A 22,665-nucleotide genomic window follows, 5' to 3' on the forward strand; every position below is an offset into this window, starting at 1 on the left:
TGCTCTACATCCTGCAACATGCTCAGGAGGTTATAGGTAACAAATGACTATTGAGATTCAGTTTACGTGTCATGTGCAGCCATTTGCAGTGTTATTTTTGTAGCCACATGAAAAGTTGCAAACTATAGAGACAACCACTGATCAAAGAGTATTGTGGGACAATTATTTTTATTCAGTCTGTTCTATAAAGTTCATTCGAATCATTTGATTAAACATCTTGTAATGATATTCCTAAACAACATCATCTTCTAACGATATTCCTAAACAACCTATCATTTCGATACTGGAACCATGTTCTCATTTCGTATAAGGCATACTACACCAATATCTAGTATCCAATGAGTATAGAAGCTCTTAAATGAGTCTTCTTCTAGAAGGCAACTAAAAAGCATTTAGGATTCAGGTATGTCGATAGCCCGTGTTATTATTATAATGGTTTCTCTCGACTGAATGTAGGAATTTAAACCCCATGCATCTCAGATTATAATATTATAATTAGGGTAACACCTACAGGGATGTACATCATAGTCATAACTTTCTTAATAGATGGAATGAATTTATTTGTTTTCGTGACATACATATAGTGTCTACTCATTCTTCTCTCTATGTCCAGATCTAGGCTTAAGATTTTTCAGTGATTTGAATCATTTACTTACAAAATAAACAGTTATCTCTCCATTTCAAGGGTAAGTGAGTGGTAGCTGATATATTATAAAGAGACGGATAGCTCTCTACTTGGAGGGCAAGGGAGCCGTAGCTGAGATACTATAATGGTTAAATGGATGCGATTTATTTTAACTTTCCATCCACTGTTGCAGAAAGGAATGCCCACCATTGACATCGCCTTTCATATTTCAAATTTTGTTCCTTGGAAGTGGGTAGACATCTTCTACATACACTATCTTGGTCATTCTATGTTGGGTCATATTGTAGAATCAATGTAGTGTATTAAACCAATTTTGTTAATGTCTTGTTGTAGAATAGCGATCACTCGAAATTACAAATTTCTAGGATTGTACCACTTCAACGTTTGGTTCGGCAACATGTAATATTGTACTTTTTTTCGCATATGCAATGGCCACTCTTCAATTGACATTATTTTTGAGGAAAAATATAATATAAAATAAAAATTAACCAATAAAAAAATATTATTTATTTTTTAAAAATAATGTAATTTAATTTTTATAAATCATAAGTATTCAGGGTGCCTAAAAATGAAATATTTTATAATATGAACCAATAATTACACCGTAAGTTCCCTTTGAGAATAACTCCCCTAGTTGTCACTCTATACTCCTTTGCACCATCAAAATCTATTGTTAGATGATTGAGAGTTCTTCCATTGTTAGATCCCACTATTTTAACTGTCAACCGAATCTTGATTTGTGTAACTGTTTAATTTGCTGATCTTTAAAATAATTATAACCCATGAACATTTGTCCATGGCTGGTTTCAACAAGGAAAGGGAACCAAGTTCTACTTCCTCACAACATGTGAGTTTTCATGTCCATCGTTGTTTGTTAGCTTATGATTTTCTCTTTGTAGAAGTTAATTTTTTTTGGTTCTATTTTTCTCTACATCTTGTAGCACGCTCAAGAGGTTACGGGTAACAAATGACTTAGTAATTTTGCTACTGGTAAGCTATTCTACAACATGGGTGTAGGTGAGTGCGTAACCTCGAGAAAACTGAAACAATCTGCTTCTTCCCATGATTGACGTTTCCCTCATTTGTTTGACAACCACATTATTTCCCACCATAGCAAGGGCGTTGTCATTATACTTTATGCTCTAAAAAAAAACATCGTTTCCATCAACAACTCAAATTTCTCTTAGCATGTAGAAACATAGACACCTTGCACTCTGCCCAATATTTTGGGTGTTCCCTCTAGCCCATCGGTAAGCCAGTCATCCATAAACCTCACCATGACGAACTGAGTAAAGGAATATTTGGTTGTGGGAGTAGATTCCACCTGCACGAACCTCACATTTGTACCCTCTAGTAAGTCGTGGAAATATAAATGAAGGTGGTTAATTTTTGCCTTCCCTAATTTCACCTTTTCCTACACTACTGCTATGTGCAGGAAAACCAACAATAGTATAACGGTCACTGCAATCATTGCGGCAGAATAACCCTACTTTTCCATCTCTAAAGAAAAGGAACAGTAATGCGTCAATGTAGAGAAAGAGAGAAAAAATTTGTGGCGATGAAAGTCGAGGGCCACTTTTATAAGGTGTGTTTTTGAGGAACTTTGTCTCTCTGTGTTTAAGGTTTGATTACTATTTTTCCTTTGGCCACCAAACAGAAACCAATGGCTTTTCATTGCAACTATTAGACATACACTTATACGATAAATTGTAGCTTCCCTATGATTTATGGACTCTGTACCACGACCATGCAAGTCACACGAGATGCTAATAGTGACCCAAAATATAAAAATACAGAAATCTAAAATGCATCAGGCATGCATGAACCTTCATTATCATTGAAGGAGCTTAAGTTGGTCATGACATCACACCACCTAACTTCCCTATCGATTTTGGTTTCTTTTCTGATGCGATTCTTCATTTTGCGGATTTCCATGCTTTAAATGGATACGCCCCTCAATGTGCTTCCAACCTATCTACATCATGTAAGCAATAATGAACTCCAATTGTGAGTGAAATTTATAATGCACTGTGGAGTTGTTTCCAACAATAATATTCTAATTTTTAAATCACATTCTTGAAAATAAAAAATTAACGTATACTATTTAATAATTTATTTTTTAAATAAAATAAAAGAATAAGATATAATATTTTTTTCCTATGAAATAAAAACATATATATCTTCCTAATTCTTAGTATACATATCGGGTTAATTACAGAGGTTATATAAAAAATAATATTTAAATTGATCCATTTCTACTACTTTTACAATCAATAACATTACTTTCTTTAACTTAATAGATTAGATCATGCATTTTTTCACCCCATAACACTATCTAAAATAAGAGTAACAATGATAACGGGCATGATGAGTATTATGCTTGGGCATGGACATTTTCCATCTTATGAGTACTACTTGGAAAATGCAATTCCTACTTGTCATTGGTGTTCTCATCAATTCTAGAATGAGTTTGTTCCTATTAGTTAGGATATTGTTGAGATCTAGTTGGCTAAGAGACTATCTGCTACTAGTTAGCCTCCTAGATTGGTGTGTGGTTGAGATATTATCTTAACCAAGAGATTGTATTTCCAAGATAGATTAGCTATCCTAAGACATAGTTTCATGTATTTATATCGTATCATTGATATGAACATATAATTTTTGGGTGAATTTAGAAAATATTAGGTCGTATCATAGTGTATATGGTCTTGACTCCCTCATGAGAGGGCCCAAGTAAATCCTACAAAGAACAAATATATATTTTGTGGGTCGAGACCATTTTGAGAGTATCGTTGTTCCCTAATCCAGGTGGCTCATCGAACACCGAGACTGGGAAAAGGCTCAAAAATCAAACACGGGGGCTTCATTCAATGAACCTTTGACATATCGTGGGCATTCATGGCATACTAAACAATATGCCTAATTTCACTGCATATTGGAAAATACCTCTAAAAATCACATTATTTAACCCCCTACCAATATGAACCCAATACACCTTCCCAATTTGAAAACTCCTACTTTCACTAGATATTGTACGTATCCTTTTTTTCATTAACATTTTTTATACCCCTTTATATTTTTTCATTAACTTTGAGATTTATTTTGTATACATGTCAATATAAAAAACCTTTACCCCCTATATATCCCCCAATATATTATGTGATTTTTTACTCAATATATTTCCCCCAATATGAACCCACGTGATATGGTATTTCTCCCCAAGTGAAGCCCCTGTGAAATCAAAGTGCTTGGATTTTGCTCGAACTAGGTTCACGGTGAAGATCTTGTCACCATGATCACGATGGTGTGAACGGTTCATCAAATTGAGTCCATGTACGAAAGTTAGGAGTAGTCAAAGTTCAGGGTTGACTTGGGTGACTATGCAGGCTTAAGGAGGCAACAATTTGGACAAAATCCGGCCACTGGATTCTGGCCAACTTGGGCCAGATTCCGGGCGAATTTGTGGCCTATTTAAATTGTCTCCTTTGGTCAATTTTCTGATTTTCAAAAATTACCATGCATTTATTATAAAACAAAAAATATATTACACCAATAACCATATGTTAAATGGGGAGGGGTGGGATTTGATCCCCTGACCCCTCCACAACAAATTTCCAACTTTGCCATTGCACCAAATGGTTTCGTTGGTTAATCCGCTATCAAACTTATACTTAAACTTGTTTGGACAGTGCGCCATAGAGGGGGAGCGGGCACGTAGTCTGAGACTGTAATTTTTTAATTTTTTTTTCAGGTGGAACCATGAGCGAGAGCAGACGCAGGAGGAACCATGCTTGAGCCCAACTTTGAGAGGGGCCAAAATTTCCCGGTGTCCAAATTGGACAAAATTTATGTCGATTTTATACCTCTCGGTGACACGAACCTGATGGCGGTATCAGATTCTGTAACAGAGGCCTTGATTTTTCATCCACTTCTTATATTCTATTGCGGGTGTCAATAGTCAATGTGCAAGCAGACATTTTGATGGTACAACAGGCCAGAATCCCATTATTCATGCATCCATGGTGCTGAGGTATATATAGTGTTGTTGCATAATACTTATTTTTATGGCTTATGAAATGTGTTATGATTCTCGCTCGATGTGATGCAGAATCATCATTATGAGTTTGCATTGTGTTGATTTGATCCTTGCACTTTATGTTTTGATGTGGGATCTTGTTTGCTAATGTTGATGAGATATGTACATTTATGGTTTTGTTATGTTATTATGAGATCTCTATATAGCTTGTATAAGAGATTCTCTGAGTCATTAGATAGGAACATGTATTGGTTTCCAGCCACTCCTGCATGAGGGCAGTTCTTGTTATGGAACATGTATTAGGGGTTACGAGCCACTCTTGCATGAGGGCATTTCCTTTATGACCATGATAACATACGTGTACATCTTCATCCTCTTTACCAACACTTAATGCAGTGACCTAAACCATCTTGACACAAAGGCCTGGAGACATAGTCCCTCTTAGACGAACTCCGTTATCAACAACTTATGTCTTTTATGTTGCTGATACTTGTCATGTTCTTATTCTTTACAACATGTAGATGTATTCATTTATGTTCTTTTAAAAATGAAATTTAACACATCACAAAAGTAAAAGGTCTTGGAAGGGTTCTTTGTCACACCCCGGACCCAGATCAAGTGGTATCAAAGCGGTCTTCTTGTTGATGTGAATTGCTCTTGAACGTGCAACCATGATGGACAAAGACATGTACGAGGTCATGATCAGCTTGTTTGAGAAGGTGGACATGTTGGATAAAGATTATGAGAAACAAAAAGCAGACAACGCAACGTTGAAGGTGCTTTTACAAGAGGAGAAAGAGGAGAAGCATCAGTTGCAGCTTCAATTGCAAGCCACGACAGAGGCCCTGGAAGAATTGAAGCACGATGATCAGAGTCTTTAAGCAGAGCATGATGCATTAAAGACGCTTCTACAGGAAGAGAAGGAGGAGAAGCAGAGGTTGCAGATTCAGCTACAAGCCATGAAAGAGGCTTTGGAGGAACTAAAACGCAACGAAGGCTTAGAGAAGCCCTCTTCACCTGTGTCGACATTGACATCTGAGGTAAACGACCATAATCATTCTTCAGTTTCATCTTCACATGCTTTCATTTCTGTTGGAGATGTGGAGATACCCATTGCAAATACAGGCATGAGACTCCTTACTAGGATGGGTTATAAAGGAGGAGGTCTTGGTGCTAAAGGCCAAGGCATGATTACGCCATTGGAGGTTGTGTAGAGACCTCATTATGCAGGCTTAGGATACAACGAAGGAGAGTGCTCAATGAAGACAAAATCTTCCATGATATTGTTGAGACCGTTGAAGAAAGAGGAGGATGGGAACACTTCACCATCATCCCGTGACAATGCACATTGCAGGGAGAGAGCTGAGGCAAGCTCTCATCACCATGATCGCGACTGAGACCACCAGGGAAGGTATAACAAGTCTCGATATTATAATCGTGTTCATTTTGATTATCACCATGTTGTTAAGGATAAACATGAGTCATGGCATAGACATACATGTTCTTTTTGTGGTTTGCATAACCATGTGCTTGCAAGGTGTTGGAAACAAATGGCAGCACAAAGGAAGATGAGGCGCGAAAGGCCTTTTCCACAGTAGGGGAAGAGGCATGTTAAGCAGATCTGGAGGAAGAAGACACATTGCAATCATTGTGACAGAGGTGGCTATCAAAGAGCCACGTGTTGGAGGCTCCATCCAGAGCAACGCCCTACAAACAAAACCCATGTATACAACGCAGTTAAAAGAGTCGATCGACAAGCAGATCTCCCACAGGGAGATGGTCTATTCACTATGATAAAGAGATGGTTCTCTAAATAGTTTTTCTAGATTTTCTTGCTTGTCATGGCTATGTTATTGTAAATCATTTGTCGCATTTTCATTGTAAAAGTGATGATGTGTTTCCATCACTTGTTTGAGCAACAATGATGTGTGGCGTTATTTTGATAGTTGGGTTATTTTCGTTCTCCATTTGATGTAAACTTGACCACTGAGTATGTGTTATAAACTCATGGCAAGTATGGGGATGCTTGGATCATTAGTTGGTCATATGCATGTAAATTGCAAAGATGTACTACAGGTTTGTAGAGAACACCAGTGTTGGCTCATCGCTTATGGCTTCGAAGGACAAAGGAGAAGGAGAATGAAGGGTGACATTTCAGGACACTTGTGGGGCAGACATTGTACACAGTTGCGGATTACTTTGATGCTTTTGGAGGACCAAAATCTCCTCAGTGGGGAGGAATGATCTAGGTGGCTCATCGAACACTGGTGACTAGGAAAAGGCTCAAAAATCAAAGTGCTTGGATTGTGCTTGAACCAGGTTCATGTTAAAGACCTCGTCATCATGATCGTGGTGGTGTGAATGGTTCGTCAAATCGAGTCCGTGTGCAAAAGTTAGGAGTAGTCAAATTTCAGGGTTGACTTGGGTGACTGGGCAGGCTTAAGGAGGCAACAATTTGGACAAGATCCGGCCACCGGTTTCTGGCCAAACAGGGCAGATTACGAGTGAATTTGTGGCCTGTTTAAATTGTCTCCTTTGGTCAATTTTTTTATTTTAAAAAATTACCATGCATTTATTATAAAACAAAAAATATATTACACCAATAACCATATGTTAAATGGGCAGGGGTGACATTTGATCCCCTGACCCCTCCTCAACAAATTTCCAACTTTGCCATTGCACCAAACGATTTCGTTGGTTAATCTGCCATTAAACTTATACTGAAACCTATTTGCACAGTGCACCATAGAAGGGGAGTGGGAACACAGTTCGAGAATGTAATTTTTTTAATTTTCTTTTTCAAGTGGAAGCATGAGCAGGAGCAGATGCAGGTGGAACCATGCTTGAGCCCAACTTTGAGAGGGGCCAAAATTTCTCGGTGTCCAAATTGGACAAACTTTATGTCGATTTTATACCTCTCGGTGACACGAACTTGATGGCGGTGTCAAATTCTACAATAGAGGCCTTGATTTTTTGTCCACTTCTTATATTATATTGCAGGTGTCAATACTCAATGGGTGAGTAGACGTTTTGATGGTGATCGATGCTACAAGATTTGAAGGTACAGCAGGCCAACAGCAGAGTAACCCATTATTCACGCATCCATGGTGCTGAGGTATATACAGTGTTGCATTATACTTCTTTTTATGGCTTATGAGATATGTTACGATTCTCGCTCGATGTGATGCGGAATCATCATTCTGAGTTTGCATTGTGTTGATTTGATCCTTGAGCTTTAAGTTTTGATGTGGGATCTTTTTTGTTGATGTTAACAAGCAATGTACATTTATGGTTTTGTTATGTTATTATGAGATCTCTATGTAGCTTGTACAAGAGATTCTCTGAGTCATTAGATAGGAACATGTATTGGTTTCCAGCTGCTCCTACATGAGGGAAATTCCTGTTATGGAACATGTATTAGGGGTTACCAGCCACTCCTATGTGAGGGCATTTCCTTTATGACCGTGATAACATACATGTACATATTCATCCTCTTTACCAACACTTAATGTAGTGACCTAAACCATCTTGACACCGAGGCCCGAAGACGTAGTCCCTCCTGGACGAACTCCATTATCAATGACTTATGTCTTTTATGTTGCTGATACTTGTCATGTTCTTGTTCTTTACAACATGCAGATGTATTCATTTATTATATTTTAAAAAATGCAATTTAACACAACACAGAAGTAAAAGATGTTGTAAGGGTCCTTTGTCACACCCCAGACCCAGATCATTGCCACTATTGTGCAACTGGTAATTGTTGCGGGCATATGTCAAAGCTACTTGTCTGTGCAATCGATATGATTTGTAGTAGCAGAGCCAATCGGTGAAAGAAGAGTTGGGCACTATGTGCGACATTAGAGGAGGTCGAACCTTTGTAATTGGAGGAGGTAGAAACCCTGGTGCAACCTCTCTTTGCTTGAATAAGCGTAGTGGATCAATTCGCAATTGTTGATTATTGTCAAGTTGGTGTCTAGGGGTTCAAATTCCAGTCACAGAGGAAGTCATAGCCCAAGTTACCGGGCTACCAGCTAATGGCATGCGATGGTTCAGTAGGAAGCACCTGATCCTCAATGCGCAGCAGGATTTTCTTCAACCAGGCGAGCATGTGGAACCCAAGGGCAAAGGCGTAGCACTTCAATCACTGCCTCAACCATGGCCGAAAGTCATTGAGTTCGGAAAGCAATACTTGACGTGCGAAGGCCAGTACCAGGTAATTTACCAGCACGATTTTGTCTTGTTGAATCACTTGAGGCATGGTCAGTTGATAAATATGCCATATTATCTATTGGGATGTCTTAAAAATATGTCATGTTACACTGTCAACGCAAAGCGTCCGCTCCATTCCTTGAAACACCATCGTCTAGCTCAATTGTTGATAAATAGAGGCCTTGCCTTAAATAACCCCCCTCCCCTCATTAATCCCCATCAAGAGGCAGAAATCCCTCAGCCAGAGCAGGAAATTCCTCATCAGGAAGAGGAAATTCTTCACCAAGTTGAGGACATACCTCAGCAGGATGAAGAAATCCCTCATCAACGGAGGACATTCCAGAGCAAATACCCGAAGAAATCCCTCAACAAACAAAGGACATTCCAGAGAAAATACCCGAAGAAATCCCTCAGCAAACAGAGGACATTCCAGAGAAAATACCCGAAGAAATCCCTCAGCAAACAGACGATATTCCAGAACAAATGCCCGAGGAAATCCTCCAGCAAACGCCCCCACAAGTTGCTGAAAATGTACAATCAGCAGTAGAAATACCCATGGAAACAACCCCATCCCCCAATAAAACCAACCCATCCATTCCCATACTTGGTATTTCTACCGATGACTCTGATGATAACATCCCTATTACCCTTCTCAAACGAAAAATGCAGCAGAAAAATGAAACCCCACCAAAAAGAAGAAGAACTAGGGCTTCGGCTAAAGCAGCTGCTATTTCCGCCACTACCCCTATTTTAAAGAAAGCTGGCCTAAAAAGAAAAATTTCTGAATTCCCTGCTTCTCTACCCAAGCAAAGGACTCGGTCGTCTGTAATAGCTGAATCCCCTAGCCACACCCTCCCCAGCTCCCCACCCATCATGTTAAAAACCCGTACTCCCACCAGCCCTGGAAACTCCTCTCCCTCACCCTCAGGGGCTGAGATGCAGAGTGTTCACAGTGTCATGACATTATCTTTTGAGGCAGCTGTCACATAAGAACTAGCTGCCGACACCCAAGGTAACATTGGCCAAGTGGCTGCAACACAAGAAACAGCCACTACCCCACCAGGTGACACACAAGAACCACCTATTGGGGGTATAAGTGATCAAATGAATGCTGAAACACAACCTCTGCCTCCACTGGAACCTGCCGCTCCACAAGCTCAGCCTACCATATCTGCCCTGCAGGAAGAAATTGAATTTCTGAAATCCCAAATTCAGGATTACCAGGAGGAAATAATAAGGGTCAAGGAAGCCTATCAAAATGAACGTAGCCTGCACATTTTAGCACGGGTAGCATCTGCAGCAGAGAAGAGTAAAGAGAGTGAATACATGTGCGCCAACTGTGGTGAGATATACACTCAAGCAGGATACAAGATAGTTGCAGAACCAATGACTGAAGTCATTCCAGAATCTTCTGCTGTTGTGGTTGAAACGAAAGAACCTGCTGTTACACAAACTGCAGAAGCAAAAACAGAACCACCACAACCCTCTGCTGAAACAGAGCAACCTGCTGTAACACAAGAACCAGTAGGTTCTCCAGAAACTGTGCAGGAGCAAACAGAAGAACTTGCTGTAACACAAGAACCAGTAGGTTCTCCAGAAACTGTGCAGGAGCAAACAGAAGAACTTGCTGTAACACAAGAACCAGTAGGTTCTCCAGAAACTGTGCAGGAGCAAACAGAAGAACTTGCTGTAACACAAACTGTGCAGGAGCAAACAGAGCAACCTGCTGCAACACAAGAACCAGCAGGTTCGCCAAAAACTATACAGGTGGAAACAGAGCAACCTGCTGTAACACAAGAACCAGCAGGATCTCCAAAAAGTGTAAAAGAACTAGAAGGGCTTGTTGTAACACAGGAATCAGCAGGGAATGGAGAAGAAGACATAAAGTCACCCCGGCCTACCCAAATTGCTATGGAACAAGAAGAAGAAGCAGTTACACAGGAATTAGCAGGGAATGAAGAAGAAGACATAAAGTCACCTCGGCCTACCCAAATTGCTATGGAACAAGAAGAAGAAGCAGTTACACAGGAATCAACAGGGAATGAAGAAGAAGACATAAAGTCACCCCGGCCTACCCAAATTGCTATGGAACAAGAAGAAGAAGCAGTTACACAGGAATCAGCAGGGAAGGAAGAAGAAGACATAAAATCACCCCGGCCTACCCAAACTGTTATAGAACAAGAAGAAGAAACATTAGCTGGAAATGGAAAAGAAGACATCGAATCACCCCGGCCTACTCCAATTATCACAGAGCAGAAAATTCTTGTTGATGCCTTTACACAAACAGAATCTCCCTCTGTCAGTGATGCATGCATAGAGACCGCTAGTTTTCAAGAATTAAAAGGAAAATGGTGGAGAGAATATGAGCTGTCACAAGGCAAAGCATTCCAACAGCAAAAGGGAATCTGGTTCAATTATGCATATAAGAACTGGGAAGCACTTGAGCAGTCTAGAGCTCAGTACAAAGAAATTAAGGAACTAAAAGCTAGACTGTCCCAGATGTTTGAGTTGGTTCAAAGAATACTTGCCACAAGGAAACCCTCTTTCAACTATGCAACATTTTTTAGGGAACGACTAACATTCTTACAGATAAAGGCAGTTAGAGATGGTAGACCTCATCAGGTGATTACATCAGAACAATTTATTGAAACCTTTGCAGAGGCACCCAAAAATGATCAGAATTTGTTGTGTGAGCTTTATCTCCACAACGAAGCCATGTCTGAAGACAGAAAAATGAATATACTCCCTCTTTGTGGTGACATACAACTCAGAGCTTTCATTTCCTTTTTAGCCAACCAACTCACTTGGCAAAACGCCTTCATCTCAGCACAACATAATGAACAGAACTGCCTCCTTTGGATTAGGGATGAACCTCAAAATGTAGCCACTTTCATTGCACAGCACCAAAGAATGTTAAGTGAACCTGGAATGACTGATCACATTAGGCAACTACAAGCAGTGGTCCTGCGAGATTGCCAACACTATGTGAGAACGAAGGCACCTTTGGCTATTAAAGCCAACAACCTATTCTGGGAAAACTGTCCCAAGGAAAGGCAAGAGTATCATCCCTACAATCCACCTAATTTACAAGCAGCAATTTCAAGGGTACCTTACTATGTTAGATGTATGGAACAATGTGCTGAAAATTGGATTGGCTACAGATTTAAATTTCCACTTTTATGGTTATCGGGTAGCAATACAAGGGTCAGTTTGGATTATCCAAAATGGAAGAGGCGACAGCATGGAGGCAACTACAAACTGTCTGTGGGTTCAGAGACAAGTTTGATAACACTTTCTATAGCTATTGTCTCAGTAATTTACACTGTTCATCCCAGTACTCCGACTCAGATTCAGAGTAAGCATTGCATGAGGACATGCAATCCCTTCAGTTGGGGGGGATGTTAGGACTCCAAATTGACCATTTTTGACCTTGTATTTTTGCTATAATATTACCCTTTTTCAGTCCATAAGTTGAAAGCTTTGATTACATAATGACCTAATCATCCCAAGGTATGAAGTAACTCTCCGCATGACTATATGTTTAATTATTCATTACATATTCATGTTATCTTTATAATTATCTTTGGAAAAGTTAACCAAGTTGCTAAGTAACCGTTGAACTATCTAAAGTCTGCAGAAATTATAATTCATAGTTGCTGTAACACCAGAAACAGCAACTACGCAGTTGCTGCAACACCAGAAACAACAACTACGTAGTTGCTGCAGCACCAGCAACAACAACTATCTAAAGCAGGGAAAACGTTATTTTGCAACAACTGGAATACCAGAAATAACAAACAACAACTATCAGAAGATCGCCAGAGTTCCATGCTGACACAACACGATCAGCAACTGTCCAGAAAGGGTAAAACACGGTTACAGTTGCTAAAACACCAGGAACAACATGAGCTTACTAAATCAGCAACAATAGGGAAGCGGCAAAGGATAGTACGAGGATTCCAAGAAGACGGTTGAAGTTTGGTTACCAGCTGTGTAACAGTAAGAGACCCAAGAAAGAATACACCGTCACATTGTTGTAACGGCATCCTGTAACAAGGATGGATTTCTTATTTTTGACAAAAAGGTTTAACTGAATGAACTATGACAGTCTATTGTAATAGATGTCTCCTCTATAAAGAGGAGACATCTACATTAGAAGGGGGGGAAGAAGTGTAAGGAAAATTTTGAAAAACAAAAGCAAGTCTGAATCTTTATTGTAACTGGACATTTTGGCAAATGAATAAAAAGTTGTTTTGAGCATCTAATCCAGCATTTGTGTTCTGGGGAATCTTGTGAGAGGGACAGGGCCCACCTTCTTCACAAGATTCACCCATTTATTTTCTGTTAGTGTGTGAGTGTGTTTGGCAATTTCCTTTCTGCTAGTACTCTTTTTGGATTCTGTAGCATTACCTCTGATAATTTCCTTTTGCTGATACTCTGTTTTGTTAATTGCTTGATGTTGTAAAAGAATACTTCACCGGTGAATTAGAATTGCAGTGTGTATTAGCAATCTGGTTACAGGGGCAGGTGCTGAACATCCTTACCTTGAGGATAGGGTCCTGATCCTCTGCTAACAGAGCAACCATTACTTTTCTTTTCAGATTTGTATTCTAGTTAACTGCTTTCATTTTATCTTTGCAATATACTGTAACTGTTATAACATAGAGTAAGGAGTTTGACAGAAACAGAATTGTGTATACTACAGCTTTTAATGCTTTTAGAATTAAGTACATACAGTACGAGGTCACCTTTGAAATAAAAGGACTTTCCCAGGTTGACAAATTAATGTGGTACTTGACTGTTTAATCAATAAACAATTCAAGTAGCCAACAGTGTGGAGGTGGTTGAATTCGCGTGGAGCCTCCGATCAATATTTTGCCGCATGTAATTGGTGTGAATCCATGCATACTACAAAGGAGAGTGGGTCGACGGTGGTTTCTTACTGGAGTCAGAGATACCTATGGTGAATAAGAATTATTATTATTATTTTTTTTTTATATAATATATATATATATATATATAATTATATATATATATATATATATATATATATATATATATATATATATTATATATATATATCTATATATATATATATATATATTATATATATATATATATATATATATAATATATATATATATATATATATATTTTATTTAAAATAAATAAATAAAATAAAAATATATATATATATATATATATTATATTTTTTTTTTTCTTTTTTTTCTGAATTTGTTAATGGGTTTGTTATCCCGTTTCCATAATTTGTGAAGTAGAAAATGACTCCTTTTGTGGTTGATTGATTTTTCGATGAGGTTTTTGTTTTGGCTATGTTTGGGGTGAGTGACGAGACACATAGCCATGATGTGTAGCACGACAGTGGTGGACTGGAGAAGTGTGTGATCCGTAAACTTCCATGGATATTCCACTAGACAGTTCATCACAACAAATATGATAATATTATATTAAAAATATGAGATTCTACAGTATTACAATTTTATTTAATTTCTAGATCTGTAAAATTAACTGTAATTAGTGTGTGCATGTAAAATTATATCAAGCAAAAAAGTAGAGAATGAAAAAACAATCTCACACATACATAATACAAAATATATTCTCTCTGGGAAATCCTTTGGGAGAAAACCCAACTGGAAGGTGAGGTTGCTTTGCTTTCTTTCTCTGTCTAGAAATATGGCTACAGATACAAAGAAGTAATGCACATGGCCCATGGGCTGCTACAGTGCACAGATCCTCTATGTTTGCTCTACCTCCTATCTCTCCTAGCTATCTTTTCTCAGATATGGAACAAAATGCTCTCAAAAGAATGGAATGCCTCTTCCTCCTAGTGGCCTGATTATAACACAACCCGATAACCTACTAGTGGTTAAGTTTGACTACATCAACTCTTAACTAGAGTTACAAAATAGACCCTTCTAGAGTCTTTTACATCAAAAACACGTAGCTAGCCCCTTTTCCATGAATAATGGGGGCTGACGTGGCATCCTCTCGAACTATAGGTGTGAAAACAGGAAGGTCAACTTCTGGGTGGCATAACTTTTGCATATGGACTCCGATTGATGTGATTCTTATGTAGTTGGAAATATTTCTATGTGTAGAATAGAATGAAATAGTGTGACTCTTTAGAGGAAAAATTTTACCCCCAAAAAACATCCTTTGATGCCTCAAAATGCTCCCAAAAGGTTTCAAACCTTGTTTCGCCAAACTGGGTCTCGCCGGTAAAAACGGTCCCGTGAGTTGATTCCTCCACTTTTGCCACTCCAAATGCATCGAGATGGATGAAAAACAATATAATGACCCAATTCAGGTCAATATGGGTGATTTAACGCAAATACAAATAAGTAGTGCAGATACAACAAATGTGATGAGTAAAATATTGAATAGTGATTTGTGTTGTGTGCAATTACTGTCTGTTGTGGATCTCAATTTCTAATATGGTATCAGAGCCTATTTGGCTTGATTCCCTTATGAGAAAGCCAAGAAGATGTGAGGGCGTGAAATTTAATCCTTTGTACATAGATTAGTTTAGGTGTTTGATTTCTATTTAGGTGTTTGATTTCCATTTAGGTGTTTGATTGCCATATTTATCGTCTGTAGATTTGTTTCAGTGTGTTTTGTGTGTTGCTATATGTTTGTTTGGTAGCGGACTTGTGGAGGTTTTTATTGGTGTGAGGTTATCCACTCAACAGTCTAAATGTTTCCAAAGATCTAGAGTGGTGGCCTCTTTTAGTTTCGTGGCATTGTTTAGCGTGCAGATCCAACTGAAAAAGAGATGGGCCACGCTGTAGTAGAAGCTGTTGGTGAGAGGTCCATTTTCTTGAGAAGATTCACGGCTGCTAAATCTAAAAGAATGACTATCTATGTGGATCACCTCTTAAGGGTGATTTAGTGTAGAGAAGAAGATCTGTTGCATTAATAAGAAGATCTACTGCAGTTTAGAAATTTTGTATACCATTTAAGGAAGTTCGTGGAGCCGTCTGTGGTTGGTATTGTGGTGACTCCGATTTACAGTTGGAGACTGTTACAATGGAAACAACGGATGAGATAGACGGAGATTTGTCAGAAGTACTTCGATCTACTAATATAAAAAAAAATTGTTGAACCTTTTGGTGATCGAGATCGGTTATGAAGGTGAGAGCAAGTTTTGTTGGGAACAATATGATGTTGGTGATGCCCTCGTTGCCATGTAAGAAAAGTTCTTGGGCAGCTTTGGTTGAAAGCAATTCTATTGCAATTGGTTATGATAGTATCTCTCCAGCCATTCCATGTAGAAGACAAGTGTAATCATGAATATCTTATGGCCGTGGAAGTCTATGCTGCTCCAGAAATCACATAGATTGCTCTATCGAATTCAAGTTTTCTAATATTATATTCGAGTTGTGGTGTTAGATAAAGTTGCAATTTTATTATTATTGTTTCGCGTAGAATTAAAAAAAAAAGGTGTGAGATTGTTTTGGTGTTGTATGTTTTTAAAAGGATTGATGGTTCTTAAATTAGAAGCCCTGGTGTCTGAAATGTCAATTCCTGTATGTTAGTAATTTTGCTTATAAAAAGGGTTGGTGGTTCTTAAATTGGAAGCCCTGGTGTCTGAAACATCAATTCTTGTGTAAGGTCAAGTTGTTTGATTAGATCTTAAGCACATTTAGTATCTAGACCTCCATCCTATCAACTGATGAATAGCCAAAAGAAAAATATCCGCCAGATGGTGGTTGGTCCATAGGATGGATCATTACTTGATGGCTCTTATCGCGGAAGCCCCGATGAGCCGAGTTGTCAATATTGTTGATCCTCCAAAGTTCATCAATAATGGTCAGAGGTGGTTACATTTTAAATGGAGGTCAAGTGATAGCTCGAATATGTGGTGGTGAAAGAGAAATGTTTGCAAGATTCCAGAGTGGATGCGGGTTCTGATGAAGACCAATCAAACATATATTTGTTTATTGTTGTTGTAATATGTTTCCCATGTAAGCATTAAGGGAGGGTGTTGTAAGTAATGCTTCCATGTCATATGTAGTTGTCATTGTGAGTCCCTAGGCATCAGTCTAGAAGCTATTGATTCCTATGTTGTGAGGTAGAATCATCATCCAGATGTGTCATAGTCTATGTATTATGTCCTATATATTTGTAATTCTTGTGATGAGTAAAATATTGAATAGTGATTTGTGTTGTGTGCAATTACTGTCTGTTGTGGATCTCAATTTCTAATATGTTGGAAGTAATGCTTTCATGTCATATGTAGTTATCATTGTTAGTCCCTAGGCATCAGTCTAGAAGCTATTGATTCCTATGTTGTGAGTTGGAATCATCATCCAGATGTGTCATAGTTTGTGTATTATGTCCTATATATTTGTAATTCTTGTGATGAGTAAAATATTGAATAGTGATTTGTGTTGTTTTTAATTACTGTCTATTGTGGATCTCAATTTCTAATATGGTATCAGAGCCTGTTCTATCTTGATTCCCTTATGGGAAAGCCAGGAAGATGTGAGAGCGTGAAAGCTAATCCTTTGTACATAGATTAGCTTAGGTGTTTGATTTTCGTTTAGGTGTTTGATTAACGCATTTATTGTTTGTAGATTTGTTATAGTGTGTTTCGTGTGTTTCTATCTGTTTGTTTGGTAGTGGAGTTGTGGAGGTTTTTATTGGTGTGAGGTTATCCACTCAACAGTCTAAACATTTCAAAGATCTGGAGTGGTGGCCTCTTTTAGTTTCGTGGCATTGTTTAGCGTGCAGATGTAGCTGAAAATGAGATGGACCACACTGTAGTAGAAGCTATTGGTGAGAGGTCCATTTTCTTGAGAAGATGAAGAGCTGCTAAATTTGAAAGAATGACTATCTCTGTAGATCACCTCTTAAGGGTGATTTAGTGCAGAGAAGAAGATTTGTTGCATTAATAATAATATGTGCTGTAGTTTAGAAATTTTGTATACCATTTAAGGAATTCTGTGGTTGGTATTATGGTGACTTCGATTTACAGTTGGAGACTGTTACAATGGAAACAACACCTGATATGGACAGAGATCTATCAGAAGCACTTCTATATGCTAATATAAAAAAAATTGTTGAACCTTCTGGTCGTCGAGATCGGTTATGGAGGTGAGAGCAAGTTTTGTTGGGAACAATATGATGTTGGTGATGTACTTTCGATAGCCATCGTGGCCATGTAAGGAAAGTGCTCGGGAAGCTTTGGTTGAAAGAAATTCTATTGCAATTGGCTATGAGAGTATCTCTCCAGCCATTTCATGTGGAAAACAGGTGTAATCACAAATATCTTATGGCTGCGGAAGTCTGTGCTGCTCCAGAAATCGCATAGATTGCTCTGTCGACTTCAAGTTTTCTGATATTATGTTCAAGTTGTGGTGTGAGCTAAAGTTGCAATTTTATTATTATTGTTATGTGTAGTATTAAAAAAAGAGTGAGATTGTTTTGGTATTGTGTGTTTTTAAAAGGATTGATGGTTCTTAAATTAGAAGCCTCGATGTTTGAAACGTTAATTCTTGTATGTTAGTAAGTTTTCTTATAAAAACAGTCGGGGGTTCTTAAACTGGAAGCCCCAGTTTCTGAAACATCAATTCTTGTGTAAGGTCAAGTTGTTTGATCAGCTCTTGAGCACATTCAATATCCAGACCTCCATCCTATCAACTAACGGATAGCCGAAAGTGAAATATCCAATAGATGGTGGTTGGTCCATAGGATGGCTCATTACTTGATGGCTCTTATCGTGAAAGCCCTGACAAGCCGAGTTGTCAATATTGTTGATCCTACAAAGTTCATCAACAATGGTTAGAGGTGGTTACGTTTTAAATGGAGGTCAAGTGACAACTCGAAGATGTGGTGGTGAAAGAGCAGTGTTTGCGAGATTCCAAAGTGGATGTGGGTGCTGATGAAGACCAATCAGACATATATTTATTTATTGTTGTTGTAATATGTTTTCCATGTAAGCATTAAGGGAGGGTGTTGGAAGTAATGCTTCAATGTCATTGTGAGTCCCTAGGCGTCAGTCTAGAAGCTATTGATTACTATGTTGTGAGTTGGAATCAGCGTCCAGATGTGTCATAGTTTTTGTATTATGTCCTATATATTTGTAATTCTGTGATGAGTAAAATATTGAATAGTGATTTGTGTTGTGTGCAATTACTGTCTGTTGTGGATATCAGTTTATAATACTAGCGAAGTGTGTGATCCATAAACTTCCATGGATATTCCACTGGACAGTTCGTCACAACAAATCTGATAATATTATATTAAAAATATGAGATTCTGCAGTATTACAATTTTATTTAATTTCTAGATCTGTAAAATTAACTATAATTAGTGCGTTCATGTAAAATTAAATCAAGCATAAAAGTAGAGAATGATAAAATAAGCTCACACATACATAATACAAAATATATTCTTTATGGGAAACCCTTTCGGGAGAAAACCCAGCTGGAAGGTGAGGTCGCTTCGCTTTCTTTCTCTATCTAGAGTTACAAAATAGACTCTTCTAGAGTCTTTTACATCAAAAACACGTATCTAGCCCCTTTTCCATGAATAATGGTGGCTAATGTGGCATCCTCTCGAACTATAGGTGTGAAAATAGGAAGGTCAACTTCTGGGTGGCATAATGTTTGCATACAGACTCCGATTGACGCGATTCTTGCGTCGTTGGAAAGATTTCTATGTGTAGAATAGCATGAAAAGGAGCGACTCTTTAGAGGAAAATTTTTACCCAAAAAAACATCCTTTGATGCCTCAAAATGCTCCCAGAAGGTTTCAGACTTTGTTTCGCCAAACTGGGTCCCGCTAGTAAAAACGGTCCCATGAGTTGATTCCTCCACTTTTTCCACTCCAAATGCATCAAGATGGATGAAAAATAATATAATGATCCAACTTAGATCAGTATGGGCGATTTGGTTTATGCAGTGAGCTTGGATAGCTCAATTGAAGAGCTGACTGGAGGTGTGAAGCTTGTGTCTATTCCATCTTTTCTGTGGTTTGAATAAATATTGTGACAGGTGCTCCAATTTATTTGATCATGTATCTGAGGTGTGTACTATTGTTGGAGATGGTATTTCGTCATTCAGCCACTGTATTTCCTATTGATTTTCCTTACATGCACTGCGGCCTCTCTTTGAACAAAATGTGGACATGTTAAGATTAGTGGTGGTGTGAGAGAAATTACATTAAAGTGATGTGGATAACGGTCTACAGTAAGCCGCTGGTGGATGCTTTGGATGCAAAATGAGAAATGTTGTGTGAAGCATTCCTTGCGGTGAAGGAAACTGACAAGTTTGACTATAGTTGTTAGACATGCTCGATTATGCATACTAGAGTTGTGAATAAGTGGTGCCCACCATGGAGTAAAGAGACATGTGAGGACAAAGATTTGATATTATTTGTTTCATGGTGTTAGGGGAAAAAATTGTGGAAAAATTTTCTTATTTTTGCATGGATTATTTTGGCTGACGGAGAAGGACCCAATGCCATTCACAAATATCTTGTTCATAGTGGGGAATTTAAAATCTGTCAGATTATAAATTTGCAAAATCGTTACCACTAACCGCATGCACTAGTGCACAGATCTGGATCCGGTGTTGATGAGTTTTGAAGGCTAATTTTAAAGTGATCGGAGATCGAAGGCTCCTACAAACTATTGGTTTTATTAAGGAGATGATGCTAGTTTTCCATACAATTTTTTCAGGACACCCTGCTTTCCATTTTAACTCTCTAAATCACAGGTGGGAGGAATTCTCATGCTATTGAACTCTATTGTTTTTGGAAGACTTGAATAATGCAAAGATGTTTTATGCAACAATATATTTTTTTTTTTAATTTTCCACCAGTTTGGTAAACTACAATATGAAATTGAGCAGAAGCAAAAATAGGTGGTATGGGAGGTTGCAGAGATACCGAAAGAAATAAAAGAAGGGAGGAGACTAGAACCACTCTCTACTCTGTGGATAGGTGATCTACAAAAAATTAACTTGGTATCGTATTTTGGGAGAAATGCCAAAGTGTGGTGCACAAACCAGCATGGAGGACGATGCAACAAATTAGCATGGAGCTTTGCTAAATTTTTATTTGTTGTGAAGCATCTTGAAGGCAATTTAAAGGTGGAAGCTAAGGTGATTTGGTTCATATTTATGAGATAAATTAATAGTTATGGCCAACCTATTGGTGCTATGAAAACATGTGGACATGAGGGTGATAATTTTTTGTCTTTGGAATCTTGAATGTATTGAACCTTATTGAGCCTAGCTAATTCAATATAGGTATAGCCATTTTGTTCAAATTTGTGACTCTAACTAATGACAGGTAAAGCATGGAGATCCAAGACTATTATGTCAAAGTTAAAAATGAATATGCCAAAGACTCAAAAGTACAAAGCCTATGATGAGTGAATACTATGATTCAAGTGAGAAAGCAGTGGTGTGCTCCAACATATGAATGGTGTAGTGTATCCAAAATGAGTGGCAAAGGATCCAAAGGACAACATAGTGAAAGTTTGTTTGAGTTTGTAGAATAGACTCATGATTGTGATAAAGTATGAGTCACACATTGTAATTATAGCAAATCTACATGTCATATATTTCTTTGTAAGGGTCCGTTATGGTCCTTGAAATGTTTTCTGTACTGGCGGTAAGACCTAGAGAGGCATGCATACCCCTTTGTTATGTGTTCCTTTTGTTAGAGAGTTTTTAACACCCTAGAAGAGTGTGTCATGCAGGATGGATACACTTGGGTGGACCATATTAGTTGTAGACTCCATGAGGTGAAATTTTATATTTAGGGGGAGTTCATTGAGACGTTAGATGAACCATGTATGTGAAGGACCTCCTAGTAGACCGGCGGTTGTAGCGGTTGGGTACCCATGCATTCTAGTAGATGGTTGTTCCTTTATATGGACGTTGACAATTTGATGATGTCTGCATGAACAAGGTACAAGGTGTAATTTCCATATTGGACCAGATGTAGATCTTTGTTGATTGAGATTGATACAAATAGTCATTAAGGGGGTGACTTGGAAAATATAATTCCTACTTGTAGGTTTTAACCCTGTACAAAAGTTACATGCAGATGAATTCCGAAAACATAAAATAAACAATAACGAGAATATAAAACAAATACACAGAGATTTTCCCCTAGATCCCAAAACTGGGACTACCAGATTGATTTTCCATTATATTCCTTTAATTGTTACAATACATATATATAAATGTCAAAGCATTCATAAACCCTAAGCCAATAATCCTGTATTAGAACATAACAGTAGTTCCCTTGATCTGATCTACAACATACAATGGGTAGAAAACCATCATGCCCAAAACCATGTGCAAAACCCATGCACAAAACCATAGGTAGGTGATGAGCCTCATCATTGGATAATTATATGGGCCTTAATTCACATCCTACCTTAGTCAAACCAACTTTTCTCATAACTTATTACATGTTTTTGATTATATTTTGTTCATGAGGTGAGTTAGAGTTGGATATTATGCGTTGTGGTCTAATATGCATTGAATGTAGGATTAAAGGAGAAAATAAAGGAATTTTGGCAAAGACTAAGGTCAAAACTTGAATGGGACAAGGGAGAGGGATTGTAGGAGGTAAATCATCCTCATTTACCGCTCCTCCATTCGAATATTCCTCCATTCATCACATCAGCTTGGAGTGCAAACAGCCAAATCATGAGGACTAGAAGGTAGCTGAGCAAGTGAGAGACAAAGCACCAATTTATCTCGAGTTTGGGAGCTGAGCCTTTAAGGAA

Source organism: Pinus tabuliformis, chromosome X, assembly GCF_031772625.1.
Source record: "Pinus tabuliformis cultivar Carrire ecotype Pingquan chromosome X, CPIR1, whole genome shotgun sequence".
NCBI classification, from domain to species: domain Eukaryota; kingdom Viridiplantae; phylum Streptophyta; class Pinopsida; order Pinales; family Pinaceae; genus Pinus; species Pinus tabuliformis.